Source organism: Rosa rugosa, chromosome 3 (genome assembly GCF_958449725.1).
Source record: "Rosa rugosa chromosome 3, drRosRugo1.1, whole genome shotgun sequence".
Lineage (NCBI taxonomy): Eukaryota > Viridiplantae > Streptophyta > Magnoliopsida > Rosales > Rosaceae > Rosa > Rosa rugosa.
This window is the reverse complement of record NC_084822.1, coordinates 7023483-7038541: the sequence shown is the minus strand read 5'-3', so window position 1 is coordinate 7038541 and position 15059 is coordinate 7023483. Positions and strand designations below refer to the sequence as shown.

Genomic DNA, 15059 nt, shown 5'->3' with positions numbered 1-15059 from the left:
AGCTTCTCGACCTGTGGCCACCCTGGAAAGCTTGTCTGACTCAATTGATGCTCTGCGTTCCTCTCTCCGTGATGGTATTACGGTGACGGATTGGCGAGTCACATGCATGATCGATTACATCTCTGACCTGAACTCTTCTTTGATCAGCTGTCAGACCGCCATGAACAAGCTTGCTCAGGAGGTCAATAACATGCAAGGTCATCCTCCTGGGTTTCCTTGCAAGGACGTTGCTGCGTCACTCCATAAGGACCCTCCTCCTGAGGCTGAAACCAGCAAGAGGGCTGCCACTCGCCCGCGCACCGCTCCTCATGTTCCTTGGGAAGCTCTTGACTCAACCAGTAGTGACTCAACTAGTAGTGACTCGCAGGGCAGTGAAGAGGTCGATGATCAAGTCACCAAACTCAGGGAGGAGATTGCTGAGCTTTCCCAATCAAAGGGGAAGAAGTAAAAACAATTCATCATTTAATTATTGTATTTCTTTTTCTGCATTTTTACTTTCGTTGGACAATAACTTTATTTTGCTTCTGGTTTGTAATAAGACTGAATGAATGTGGTAGTCTTTTCTTTAAAACAAACCAACAACGACACCAAGGGTCGAACCTTGGTCACTCCTTGCTCTTTCAAAACCTTCGCCAACTCTGCTGCACGCCTCTTTCATAATGATATATCACAAACAATCAATCAAAACCTAACAATCAATTAAGTCACACAGAAGTCTAGCTAGCATCATCTGAGTCAAACCAAACACAAAACAATTTCGTCGCTAGAGTCAGGGATTAATAAAGCTAAACACTTCCTATTCAAAAACATCTATAGAGCGCCAAACTTAACACCTCTTACACTCGTGATCTTTAGAACTAGAACACTAACATATCCTTAGTACCAAATCTCATCATGGTCATGCTTCACCTTAAAGATGAGATATAACTATATTCTTCTTCTTCTCCGCGTTCGTACGTCATGTCTTAGTAGGTATCCCTAATCTCGATCCATGGAGAAGTACTAGCTCTAACGAATCTCCACTCAAGTAAACTCTCACCTTGAACTTCAACTCCTTAAGTTTAGTTGGTGTCATCCAATAAGGCGCCATTAATATGGGTATCAAACCTAGTATCACCTCGATAACAAACTCTACTACCCTCCTTAGAGGTAACATAAGTATTTCCATATTTACATCACTAAGCTCGAAAACCACAACAATCTCTTCCCTAACCGCAACACTACTCACAAGCTCCACATAAGTCAAGAATCCTATTCAATGGCTAACACCCTAACCAAAACAAGTTCTATTAAATGGTTACGTCATGCTAAAGGGAAGTATCCAGCCCCAGCTGAGACTTTATGGTCAACTCTTTGCATCCATTTATCTCCTAAACCAATATAGTCTTGAGAATTTTGTCTCATAATCTCTCACACTCCTATCATCTTGAGTTCGTGAAATCAATTCTCCTTCCAACTACTCCTAGATTCTCAATCTCTTTCACGACTTCAAACCGAGAATAACATCCATCACATCAACTACAGGTGGAACAGGCAACTCAACCTCTGAAGCCTCCACCTCATCATCAACTGTCTACATATAAGGATCCTGTCCCTACACAAAACCCTATCACGATATCAATGGATCGTCTAATCCCTGCTTACAGGTGTCCTACCACTTTAGAATACAATCAAGATAAGGTCTAGCTTTATCTAGCCCCCAAAAAATTCTTTATCACACAAACTACCACTAAAGCACTACAAGCACTGCCACAAAGGCTGCCATATGCACAAGTCTTCTATAGACATCAGGAAAAACCCATACTTTTACTCATAACGTTTCCTTCTAAAAGCTCATCACGTAGTGTATATAGAATCACCACACAACCTTCTTAGTCTACACTAAGAATTCAATCTCACACAAAGTCAGCATAGTTGCCTCAGAGTCACTTAAAACACATCACCCATGCCAATTACCAAAACCCCACTAAGACATCTCGTTACAAAACAAGATATCTATTATTTGACATGTACATCTCATCCAAAAACATATGTACGTCCAACTTAAGAAGACAAACTTTCTATCCATTAATACTCGTATCCACACTAGGTACGTGCATAGGTCCACATCATGCCTTCAACCAAACACTTCAACATCCAAAAGAAACTCATTTCCATAAACAATCCTCACCGACTCATCAGAGTTAAATCCGGAGGTTTCCATTCCTCGAAGATTGCAACTCACGGAAGCAAAACTTATTCTAAAACGAACCTACCAGGCCATTCTACCGTCCTACGGACTTACACACTGTCTAGACCCCATACTAAGACATACCCAATGATTATACCAGTACCGAAGAGTATATGATGGGGATCCGCTGCAGACGGGCCATCACTCGGGGAGTACTGATTATCACCAAATATGCACCTTACGCTCTGATACCAAACTGTCACGCCCCGAATTTTGAATAATCAATTCAAATCCGAAACATGAATAATAACAAATTACAACTAACATCCTGAATTTTTTTCTCACAAACAACCACACTTCACAACTCTCAAATTTACAATAACCCAATTCCTCAAGTTATTTATTACAGCACACTCCCACCAAATCAAATTGTAAGGCTCAAATGAGCTTAACTCGCCTCACTATTACAATTGCTGTAAAACTATAATCATTGCTCTAACCGCACGATCACCGTCCTGGTTCTCCTGTCCTGTAAGATTACCCGCTACACAATTTGAATAGTGTACCGGGAGTTGCAACAACACAAAACCCGGTAAGCTTTTTACAGCCAGTATGAGTAAACAAGAAAGAACTGTTGATTTATTAAATTACAATTCAAGTAAAATTCAACAGTATTACGTCTGCAAAGAGACATCAAACCACTCATGGAAAACCACAAGGAATACATTTTCACAATCCTCAAATCACAATACACCACACTGGTCCTGCAAACACCCAACCCACATAACACCACTCTGGTCCATCCCAATAACACGTTAGAGCTCTAACTGCCTCGTTACCTCTGACACCTTGGCCTAGGGTCAAGCAACGGCAAAAATACTTCGGTTAACACTATAACCGTCGCGCTTTGGACATCCCCATCCTCAGCACCATATACTTCGGTTAATAATAAACCGTCGCGCTTTGGACATCCCCGTCCTCAGCACACAACTTCGGTTAATAATAAACCGTCGCACCTTGGACATCCCCGTCCTCAGCACACAAACACTCCGGTTATCCTTAACCGTCGAACTTCGGACACCTCATCCTCAGAACCTTACATTCTCTAACTCTATACATCCTCCAATGTAAATCATGAATATTAACAAGAACTCATCAATCATGTTCATCACATATAAATATGGTAAGTCACATGTCAATTCATAATAATTTAATCATCCCAATTTCCACACTCTTCAATGTCACACCATTCACATATAATCACGTAAATATATATATACGTAATTATCCGCTCAGGGATAATCACTAATACCAACTATAGTTCACATGCAATAAAACCGAGAAATTCATTTGTATCGTAAAAATCATTTTACTTACCCATGGACCGTAGTTGATCAAGTCCATATGATTTTAAAACAAATATTTATTCCATAAATATTTTCACGCAATTACGACAAAATAAGGTAATTAAATTTATTCGGTTCGTAATATGAACCACGTGAGGTTTACTCACCTCTAAATTCCCGCTGCGTCTTCTTAACAGCTCAAAATACAATTTCACGAATCGTCCGCCAAATCAAACTGTCGATCACCTAATCAAACATGACCTTAACTTAGCCAATAACTCAAAAACATAATCAAACGACAATCCAACGGTCGGATTGAAATTAAATGATGATCCAACGGTCGGATCCTCACGGATCGCCTTCCTAATCACTGTTTTGCATTTATACGAAGATCCAACGGTCGGATCTTCGCCCATGACCACACAAAGCCACTGGGACAGTCATAAGATCATCATATCAAAACTACAAGTCCATCTGACGGTCCTAACTTCACAGATCACAAATCTAACGATCGAAATCGATCTAAACTTAAAAATTCATAACTTAATCATACGATATCCAAAAATTGCGTATAATATATCGAAATGATCGTATTGAAATATAGAATCTGAAAATGTACAGAAACCATATTTTTGATCCCCGGAGGTGGCCGGAAAGGGCCGCCGGAGTTAGTGGCAGAGCCGCCGCCGACCACCACCAATGGTGTCGGGGCCGGGCTGCTCTTCTTCCTCTCATCATGCTTAACAACTTTCATAACTAACACGAAGTCTGAAAATGACCAGAAGGGGTCGAAAATTACCTTGAACAGTATGAAGGTGGCCGGAATGTTCCAGAAACCGGCGAGAAACTGCAGAAAACGGCGAGTTCCAGTTCGACGTAAAAACGTCAATTTAAGGCTTCGATTCTTTCTGAAGAGTTGTTAAGAAACTCAAGAAGAACTCACTGGTTCAAGAATCACAGAAAAATATGGTCTGTAGCTCGAGATATACCGATCGAAAGCTTCGGTGGTCGGAAAAATTCCAGAATTTTGCAGAATCCGGCAAGGCTCGATTTCGACGTCAAAGCTTCAATTTCAGGCCTCGATTCCTTCTAGAGAGTTGTTAATAACATCAAGGGGAACCCACTGGAAAAAGAATCAATCAAAACGATGCACTACAGCTCGAGATATACCGATCGAAAGATTTTCGTTTCGGATTGAAAACTTACCGAGCTCCGACGAACGTGAAACCGGTCACTCCAGGTGCGATCCTTCTAGTATGATGATCAGCAGGTTGAGGCGAGTTCATAGAGCTAAGGATCGAAAGTTTTGGTGGCCGGAGCTAGGAGAAAACCGGCGTTGACTAAAATCGAACTCAAATCGGACCGGGCTTGCCGCCGCCGCTACAGGCCGCGCCACCGTGCAAGGCTGCCACAGACAGGTGCGCAAGGACCATACGAAGCCAATGGAAGAAGTTTGGTGAGGATCGGTGGCCGGAGGAGGAAGAAATAGCCGGAAGAAAATCGAAGGCGATTTCCGGTCGGGGGAGGGGCTGCAGCTCAATTTCCATTTTTGGAAGTTTCTGAAATTATTTTCGGAAATTTCCGAAAATGGAAGATTTATACTAAATTGGAAACTTTTTCAAAAAATCATAACTAATTCATACGAACTCTGATTTTTGCGTTCTACATATGCACGCGATCGTATCGACGAGCTCTACAACTTTCATGAAGGGAGTTTTCCAAAATTCCATACATATAAAAAGTCGATTTTCGCGTGCCCCTAAATAACGTACGTTTTCGAAAATTAATCGTTCGTACTAATTCCACAACTTCTCCGAGCCTCGTACTCGCTCCCACTATTGTGAAATCATTTCTAAAAATCCACGGAAATTAATTTGGATTTTTTTCGGGGTATTACATCCATATAGAGGAGGTTTCTAAGACGACCGATTTACATTCCAACCACAACGATTTGTATTCCGAAAAAATCTCATAATTAAAAAAAAAAACAAAAAAAGAGAAAGAAAATTGATCCAATCACAATGGCATAATGATCGTTCGAGGATTATGAATACCAAATGGATCTAGAAAGTCCACAATTTTTAAACTAGTATCTGAATCGTTAACGATTCTCTTTGATGTGATCGAAGTAAATGAGAAAATCTGATTAAATTCGGTAACCGCTTGAAGTTGGGTGCAGTGTCCAGATACATTTCCATCTATATCCAAGTTCGTTGACTTTCAAATCCTGTATGTTATCCGGGCAAAACCTGTCGACAAATTCGAATGGTCAAAATATTAATGAAAAATTACGAACCAAGCAAAAGTTCAATTAACAAAATAATATCACCTATAAAGTAAAAAGCAGGTCAAATTCATAAATTTGCATCAATCGAAATAACAAAATTAAGCTAAAATTAAAATTTTCATATCGACTTTCGAAAACAACAAGTGATAAAAAAAGGTACATAGTGAAAAAAAGGATAAGACAACGACCATATCTAGTGTGTTTGAAAATTTAGAGTCTACGTTCACATTAAAAAAATAAGAGATCCATGGTGGGAGTTTGTAAGGTAAAATATAGAAAAGCAAGATGATGATCAAGATTCAAGAGCAAGACTCTAATGAAGAACCTACACAAGGTTGTCAAGAAAACCAATATTGAATCAATGATTTACTAAAAATATAAAACTCTAACCCTTATTACTTTTTCATTTTTCTAATTTGATTTCCCCTCTTAGTTGATATCTATAACTTCGTTTTAAGAATTGCAAATTGGAATGCCATCTTTTTTTTTTTTTTTGAGGGGAACGGAATCAGGTTCCATTAAATAACGACGTCACTGTGTCAAGCTTGAGGGTTTCAAGAAACCATTCATAATACAAGTTCAAGCACAATACAGCCATAACCTAACCAAAAAACTAAAAACCTAAAAGAACTGCAACAATCTAAAAATAAAACCTCTACACCTATCCAACCCTAAATCAGAGCAACCAATTTAACAAGCGTTGACCCCTAAGACCTTTTTAATTAGTGTACATCGCCACTCATCAATCAGCCAACAACAACGATCAAGGGCCGAATAGAGTAAAAGCCGAGCGACGCTCATTTATTCAAAACAAACAAAAACTGAAATCCTTGCCACACCACCAGCCCAAACCAAACCAGGCCCAAAAGAGAAGGGAAAGAGAAAAAGGTAAGCCCAGCCAAGCAGCAGCCCATGACCCATCACCCACCGCCTTCCCTTCTACCTTTAGGTCGATCCGATTGGAGCCCGAGGGTAGCGCTCAGTCCATTCTTTCGGTGGCCGGCCGCGAAGCTCCACCATCGCCTTGATCAAGGGAGGAGACCTGGCTCCGACCTGGAACAACAGAGAACGATCAAATAGCCGGAAAACCCCTGCCTCAGAAGTTGCCCGCGACGCCGCCGCCTACGCTGTGAAACCTCTGACAACCTAAAACCCGGTATGAAAGAGTCCTTACGCACCTGAGCCCGCACCCTCAACCGCCTTAGCAGAAGCCGCAGCGAATCAGAGCATGTACCACCTCAACGTTTCGGTCGAGCAAACGATCTAGAACACCGGCGCTGACGACCAAGACTGCACCGCCTCTCCTTGCCATCGCTGCCTGGTCTGGGGACCGTGAGATCACCGCCGCCAGCAAACGAAACCCTAAGTTTCGCTTATCGAGGTCGCTCCGTATTACTCGGAGGCCTCCGTGTTTCAAAAGTTTTAGAGATTTTGAGAAGTCAATCTTAAATTGGAATGCCATCTTGGTTTCATTTTATGATAGTAAATTACAAACATCCCACAAGCTTATCCACTTCTCTTTTTCTGAATTTGCAGTTACCTAGGCTTTTCAGGAAGGATATATAGAAGAGGATTCACCATTGGGCCTGCCCTTCTCCCCCTTCCTCTGCCGGAGACGTCGCTGCAATTATCTGGAGCTAGACTTAAACATGAGGAGGAGGTTGCTCCGGTACCTGGACATTGCTCCGGTCAATTTACAACCAGAGAATCTCGGGCTTGAGGCAGACACTAAGGGGCTCCATGAGGTGGTCATTACCACAGCGGAGGCTTCTAAGCGGAACAACCCCAAAATGGATTCTCAAGTTACTCATGCTACTACCTCTTCAACGATGAATTCCAGCCAGAAGAGAGGTGATACCCTTTCTCATGCTCTGGGAAAGGAAGTGGAACCCCAAACCTAGTTTGGGTACTATCCCTAACCTACAACAAACTCATGGTGGCACTCCTTTCTTGATCAGTCGTTGGCGTACAACATTATGTTATTCAGTGACTTTGATTGCTCAATTTCGGGAAGATGGGTTAGGTTTTATCATTTTTCTTTTTCGGTTTAGTTTCTAGCATTTTGGTTTTTCTTTTTCAATCACTAATCAAGGTGTGCTTATTCATTTTGTACTGAGTACTACATACTAACTAGATAACTAGAAAGTCCTTTGGTCTTGCCGAGTATGACTTCAACATTATTATGAAACTCTTTTTTTTTTTTGAAAGGTATGAAACTCTTTTTAGCTTGACCTAATATGATCGTATGATTTTTCAATCAATTAAGTTATTTAAAAAAGAGATAATATTGTGGGTTCGATTCACTAGCTCTCAATTTTGTTTAATTTTTTTATTCAAAAAAAAAAAAAAGAGATAATACACTATCTCTGCATTAATTTTTAATCTTTTTTATTTTGTTTAATTTCATTCATCGCTTCAGGTGCCAAAAATAAAATAGAGTCTTGTACATACTAGCAGAGCCTGACATAGTTAATTTGTAGCAATTTTTTTCGCAGGTCTTTAATTAGTCAACTTGGTATCTTTATAATTTGACATGAATCAAGATGCCATTTTTGACTGAGAAATTATTATCACAAGTTGTATTTAAGGAATAAAAAATTTAAATCAAATACCATACAAATATAATATTTAAAGCACTCTATTTAGGAAGTTTATCATTTATGACTCATTTGATTTGTTTCCCATAAGGCCCCAAAATGTCATTACTATTCCTTGATGAATTGCTTGCTAACTTTAAAAAGAAAAAGAAATTACCAATAAATCCAAAAGTAGAGAGTTTTCTTTCTCATTGATTTCCAGTCAAGTGCGTTATTCATAATATGATTCATGAAGAAATGGAGGTCTGTGTCATTTTGGGTCAAGGAGAACATGATGTTTAAGGGTTTGATTAGAGACCAAGAGGTTTTTGTTTTTGTTTTTTTTACTTGTTTTGGAAGGGTCAATAGGTCAAAACATTCATGTATTCATTATACATAGTTACAAAGTCTAGGCACCATATAATATCAAATGTTCAGAAGGGCAAGTGACCCTTCTCGACCATCACCCTTGGCTATGCCTATGATTGGGGCAAATCTTTTCGGGTCTACAATAATACATAGGCCTATGCCTTTCCCTATGACCAGTAATTTGCTAATGTAACTTGAGGCCTTGCTAGCTACCCTTAGCTTAAGAGTGGACTTGTAAGTCAGTTGTAACTTGATGGAAAAGACTCGATCGATCTAATTGTAAGTATGCAACTAGATGATAGGAGCATTTTAATGCGACGTTTTAATTGTTATTTCCTCATATTTACTTAGTTATTTCCTTAAATGAACCTTTATTGTTTAGGAAAGTTACTATTTTTAGAAAGTTTCCATTTTTAGTAATAGTTTCTATTTTCAGGTCCTATGGAGCAAGCAAGCTGATCGAAATAAGCTCAAAAAGGGAAAGAAAAGCTGGAGAACGTTGGACAGAGCTGTGACAAGGCACAAGGACTACATAAATGAGCTGAAACAAAGATATGAAGTTTTCCTGGTCTAGCCAGGAAATCCTGTTTCAACCAGGAAATCCTGTTCAGAAAAGGAAATTGTCAAAGCAAGACTCCTAAGCCAACCAGGAAGCACGATCGTAACAATGAAGAAAAATGACGTTGAGAGAAGAGTCCTGGAGGCACTAGGAGACTATAAGGCGTGAGATGACACATGGAGGCCCAAGATCCTTCTAGATTAATTTGGGTTTCGGCAAAATAGATAAAAGGCCATTGGATTTAGGTTTTTTGACGCACAAAGAGAAAATTTTGGAGAATATATGTGTTTTTCCGTGAAATACCAAGAGGAAAAGAAGGATACAACGTGAAAATCAAGAAGAAAATCAAGAGATTACGTTGGAGATTTTCTAGGGAGAGTTTTAAGGAAAGAAGAAGTGTGTGCAACAAGAAAAGGTTCAAAACAAGTTCAGATTCGTTCCTACATTCCCTAAAGGTATTTTGGCCGAAATTAAAGAGAAAAATCAGAGAAAATCTCTAGATATTTCGGCTAGAATATATATTAAAGAATTATGGATTTATTTTAGAGATTTTTGATTGGTTGGGTGACACAACAAAGCTGACATGGCGCTACGTGATTGGTCGAAGTTGTGTGGAATTATTAAACAATTCTTTGGGAAAATAAAAGAAGATTCATGAAGCTTGGAGACCAAGTTCACGTTCCCTATATATACTCCCCCTTCTTTGACGTTTTCTACTTCCTCCAATTCAGAAAAATCACACTAAAAACATCAAGCATTTCTCTCCCTCTCTCCATTCTCTGGTTGCAAGCTCCACGGTTTTCAAGCAAGGAAGAAGAAGAGAAGAAGGAGCCGTGTGACCTAGCCTCCATCATCCACCTTGAAGACTTGCTTCCAAGATTCAAGAATCCAACGTCAAGCCCTCCATCTCCATCTCCAACTCACGGTGTAATTCGTTCTCTTTCTTTGTAACCTTTTAGGTTTTCCTTGTTTGATTTTCGTTGGAATTGTTTCTAGTTAACAATAACATTAGGGCAAATTTTAAAGCCCAATTCTTATGATTGAATGAAATTTTCGATTCCTATGATTGTGATTCTAAAAGTTGCTTATGTGAGTATGTTCAATTAAATTTGCTTGATTGATATCGTTTGTGTGTTTATCTTATATGGTTCGAAACATCTAGGGTTTACATATATTTGATGCTAGATTTAAGTACATGATTCACCTAATAGTTTTGTGAACTTGAATCAAAAGTAGTAAAGGCTTTGGACAAAGGTCGAATTTAATTGAAAATGATTGCAAATAGATGAACTTATTCATACTAGGTTGTGCACTTAAGTTGATAACCGTTCTCTATGTGTATTGCGTTGAACATGTGTTGATTAGCTAGCTTTCTAGACTTTGATTGCATGTTTGATAGGATTGATCTAAGTGCTTTCACTTAGGTTAATTAGCAAAGGAAAGTAAAATATGGGAAATCATTTGCTTCGAATGTTACACATAATCAACTTCTTTCTCATGACTTAGATGAACAATTGTAGGGTTTGAATCGAGTATGATTACATGGAATGGGTTTTGATCTTTGTTTCTTACGTTTCATTCTTGTATATGTGTTTTTATATTTCTTTTGTTTTGTTTACTTTAATTTTTGAAAACCCTAAATCTAAACCCCCCTTGGTTTCGTTATTTGTATATATACTTTATTTTATTTTTGTAAATATTATACTTTGTATTTTTATTAATTCTTTAATTGTTTTTAAAATGACAGGTGTACCCTCAATCTCCGGATTTGAACGATCCCTATTTACTGTATACTAACGATGATATTTTCAGGGTTAAATTATAGGGAAAATTTCGCAAACAGTACACAAAGTAAAGGCCACTAATAATTCTTATACATAAAGTTTCAAACCAAACATTTCGGTACACGAAATCTGAAACTCGACCCACTATCAGTACACGACGTCAATTTTTGACACCAAAATGTCCATTATGCCCTCAGTTCTTTTTTTTTTTAATAAATTTTTTTTTTCTATTATTTTTTTTCCTTCGTTTTTTCTGTTATTTTTTTTTTCCTTCGTTTTTTCTGTTTTTTTTTCTTCCTTTGTTTTTATCTCTTTCTTTCTTTTCACATGACTAAATATTGGCTGAGTTACAAATATAAGCTGTAGGACCATAAATCTCACCAATTGGAGGGCAAGGGCGGCGTTGGAAGCGAGGGAGTGAGCCCGGAAGAAGGAAGAAGAAAGAGATAAAAATGAAGGAAAAAAAATAACAGAAAAAACGAAGAAAAAAAAAATAACAGAAAAAAAAATTTATTTAAAAAAAAAAGAACTGAGGGCATAATTGACATTTTGGTGTCAAAAATTGACGTCGTGTACTGATAGTGGGTCGAGTTTCAGATTTCGTGTACCGAAATGTTTGGTTTGAAACTTTATGTATAAGAATTATTAGTGGTTTTTACTTGGTGTACTGTTTGCGAAATTTTCCCTAAATTATATGCTTACTTTTAGCATATCACTAGACAACTGTAATTTGAATGTGAATGCAAGTAACTAGCTATATGTCACTATTATCCATCTATGTCTTAAGTTAGTAGTACGTACTGCTAATAGAAGATTGTACGCATTAGAAGACCAAAACTCATTTCACTGACTCAATGTTGCTCTTAATTAGATGCACGCTGTAGCTAGGAGTCTACGAGAGGGATATATCCTTTCACAACAGTTTATGTTTTGAGGCCTTGAGGGCAAAATTAGTTATCTTCATATACATCTATGTGATCGTACGCATGCTCTAGCAATTCTAAACTGATCCTACAACTTCAACAATGCGATTCTAAGTTACCTTTCTTGCAAAATAAGAAATTTGTCGTTCTCTTTAAATCAAACGTTAAATTTAAGGGTGTTTCTATTTGTACCCATCAAATTTCTATGTAGACCAAGTAATTTTTTATTTACCAATATTACCCTTGTTCAGAAAAAAAACTGATGTGCACATTCGTCACTTGCCACCGTACAATTCACCCGTTCTCCTTAGATCACCGGTCCTCGTCAACTAAATAATCCAAAGCAATAACTTTGATCTTCTCCAAAATGGTAGAGAAGCACTTGAACTCTGGTTGTAATACCCCGAAAAATCCAAATTAATTTCCGTGGATTTTTAGAAATGATTTCACGATAGTGGGAGCGAGTACGAGGCTTGGAGAAGTTATGGAATTAGTTCGAACGATTAATTTTCGAAAACGAACGTTATTTAGGAGGTCTCAAAAAGTGACTTTTTATACATTGGGAATTTGGGAAAACTTCATTCATGAAAGTTGTAGAGCGCGTCGATACGAGTTCGTGGACATATGGAATGCGAAAATCGGAGTTCGTATGAGAAAGTTATAAGCGATTGAAAATCGGGAAAATTCTATAAATACAAAAAAAAAGTTCCGGAAATTGCATTGGAGGACAGAAATTTCAGAAACCTATATTTTCTCCCCAATTCTCTCCCGAGCCCAGATTTGTTCCTCTCTCTTCCACCGGCCATATCTCCCTCCACAGACCTCCGATCGACTTGATTCCAAAAGTATTTTCATTCGCCTTGAAGTCAGTTAAAACTTCCTAGAAGACATCAAAGTGAGAAAAGAACCATGGAAGGTGCTAGGAGGCCGAGAAGCTGCACAGCTCGAGCTGGAATTCGCCCGATGCTGCTCTTCCTTCACCGGCCGATATCTCTCTCATCCAACCTCGAATCTAGTTGATTCCAAAAGGGATTTTGCTGGGCCTGAGCTATATTACAACTTTGTAGAAGACATCGAGGGGAAATAACCAACGTGGTAGCCGCTACAAGTCGAAGAACACGGTGCAGTCGAGCTGGAAATCACCTCCTTTCCCCACCGTCGTTCTCCCTCCTCCGGCCACCTTTTGCCGTGATTCTTGAGAGGATTCTGCACTTCTGAGGATGTAGATCATTTCCCCTAAGGTGGATTGCATCGATTTCATCTGTGGAGATCGAATTGGAACGAATTCAAAACTAGGGTTCTTCGGGTTTCAAACCTTATAAGGTAAAATTCTACTTTTTGGCTTATAATCTGACTTTGGTGTAGTTATGAAAGTTTCAATTCGAGTTAAGATGAAGAACTTTCGTGTTGGGAGTTTTGTCTAATTTTGACTTTGGATGGGTGGCGGTGCCGCCACTGTGATGGTGGTTTCCGGCGACCTCCGGCCACCCCAAGGACAGTTTCTGTCCATTTTTGTGTTCTACGTGTCGATACGATCGTTTGCATATATAATTCATAATTTTTGGATATGGTATGATTAAGTTATGAATTTTTAAGTTTCGATCGATTTCGATCGTTCGATTTGTGATCTGTGAAGATCAGACCGTCTGATGGAATGGTAGATTCGATATGTTGATCGTATGACTGTCCCGATGACTTTGTGTGGTCACGGGCGAAGATCCGATCGTTGGATCTTCATATAATTGAGAAACAGTGATTAGGGAGGCGATTCGTGAGAATCCGTCCGTCGGATTTTTGTATAAATTTGTGAAGATGTTAGTAAGGACGATTCAGGAAGATCCGACCGTTGGATCTTCGTGATGATTTTTGGAGGTTGATCCTAAAGGCGATCCGTGAGGATCCGACCGTTGGATCATCATTTAATTTCGATCCGACCGTTGGATTGTCGTTTGAGTATGTTTTTGAGTTGTTGGCTAAGTTAAGGTCATGTTTGACTAGGTGATTGACGGTCTTCCTTGGGTGAGCGGTTTCGGTGTGTATTGTGTTGAATTGAAGACGCAGCGGGAATATCGAGGTGAGTAAATCGCACATGGTTCATTCACGAACCGAAATTCGGTGATTTTATTTAATTGGGAAATTGTGGAAATTGTTTTATGAAAATAAATATTTGTTTTAAATTATATGGACTTGATCGACTACGGTCCATAGGTAAGTAAAATGTATTTAAACTATAAAAATGAATTTCTAGATTTTATTGCATGTGAACTATAGTTGGTATTAGTGGTCACTCTTGTGTGGGTGACTACGTATATATATATTTACGTGGAATATATATTGGATGGTGTAATTTACTGAGTTATATTTTGAGCATTACCCTTTGGAATATGTGAATTATCTTAGATGTTGTGTTGTCTATGATAATGGGTAATTGAGTAAAGTGCGATAGTTGAGTCGTTGAGATGAATTAAATGAGGAGTCGAGTGAATTGAGAAAAGCAGTCATTCGTAAGGTGAACCTTGGCCCAGGTGACACTTTACGATACAGTTAGAGCTCTAGTCTGTCTGCCGTCATACTGCTTGGGGGATAAACGAGTTATCATATGCCCTTGGGTATGACATGACATACTGAATGGGGTGATTAATATAATTAATCATAAGCCTGTAAGTATGATATACTGAATGGGGTGATTAATATAATTAATCATAAGCCTGTAAGTATAATATACTGCATGGGATGATTTATATAAATAAATCATAAGCCTGTGAGTATATATTGAGTAAGAAGTTGTTTATTATTGAGTAGTCATGATGAGATGTGAGTTGATTGATGCTTGAAGTGATGTTGTACACTTCAATTCTTATGCAAAACAAAATTAAAATGTGCTTGAGTTGATTGTGTTACTTTAAATCGTGCAATCCTTTCATTTACTCATACGAGCTTTGCAAAAAGCTTACCGGGTTTGTATTGTTGCAATCCCGGTACACTATTCAAACGGTGTAGCGGGTAATCCTGCAGGTCAGGAGAATCAGGACGGTGATCGTGCGG

The 15059-nt window shown here is 38.7% G+C and overlaps 1 long non-coding RNA gene across 1 annotated transcript; it reads right to left on the bottom strand.

The window, feature by feature from the left end:
- Window positions 1-2436: 2436 nt before the first annotated feature.
- LOC133741089 (uncharacterized) lies at window positions 2437-5071 on the bottom strand. The gene is made up of 3 exons (XR_009861597.1): window positions 4316-5071; window positions 3684-3762; window positions 2437-2714 (listed from the first exon to the last, which is right to left on the bottom strand). It is a non-coding gene; the product is annotated as an uncharacterized LOC133741089 (long non-coding RNA).
- Between the last annotated feature and the right edge of the window lie 9988 nt (window positions 5072-15059).